A 316-nucleotide genomic window follows, 5' to 3' on the forward strand; every position below is an offset into this window, starting at 1 on the left:
TTCAATATGTTTGGAAATAGTGCGCAAATAATCTACTGTTTACGGTAATCAACGTCACCTGTAGACATCAGACAGGTTCCTGTGGTGGCTTCGTTTTATGTCTCTGTACGTACCTGAACACGGCTGCTGAAGTCAAATAAGCACATCATTATTTCATAACTTTTATTTATTTCATAGAACAAAACATGTTGAAGTATGCGAGTTGGAAAATATCCTGTGTGAGTAAGTAAGTGGGGCGGGGATTAGACCGCCCACACGAACCGTAGAGGTACTAAAAACGAGCGAGCCCTCCTCTCTTACTGTCCGCGGAAGAAAT

The sequence above is a fragment of the Anabas testudineus genome, chromosome 17, assembly GCF_900324465.2.
Source record: "Anabas testudineus chromosome 17, fAnaTes1.2, whole genome shotgun sequence".
Lineage (NCBI taxonomy): Eukaryota > Metazoa > Chordata > Actinopteri > Anabantiformes > Anabantidae > Anabas > Anabas testudineus.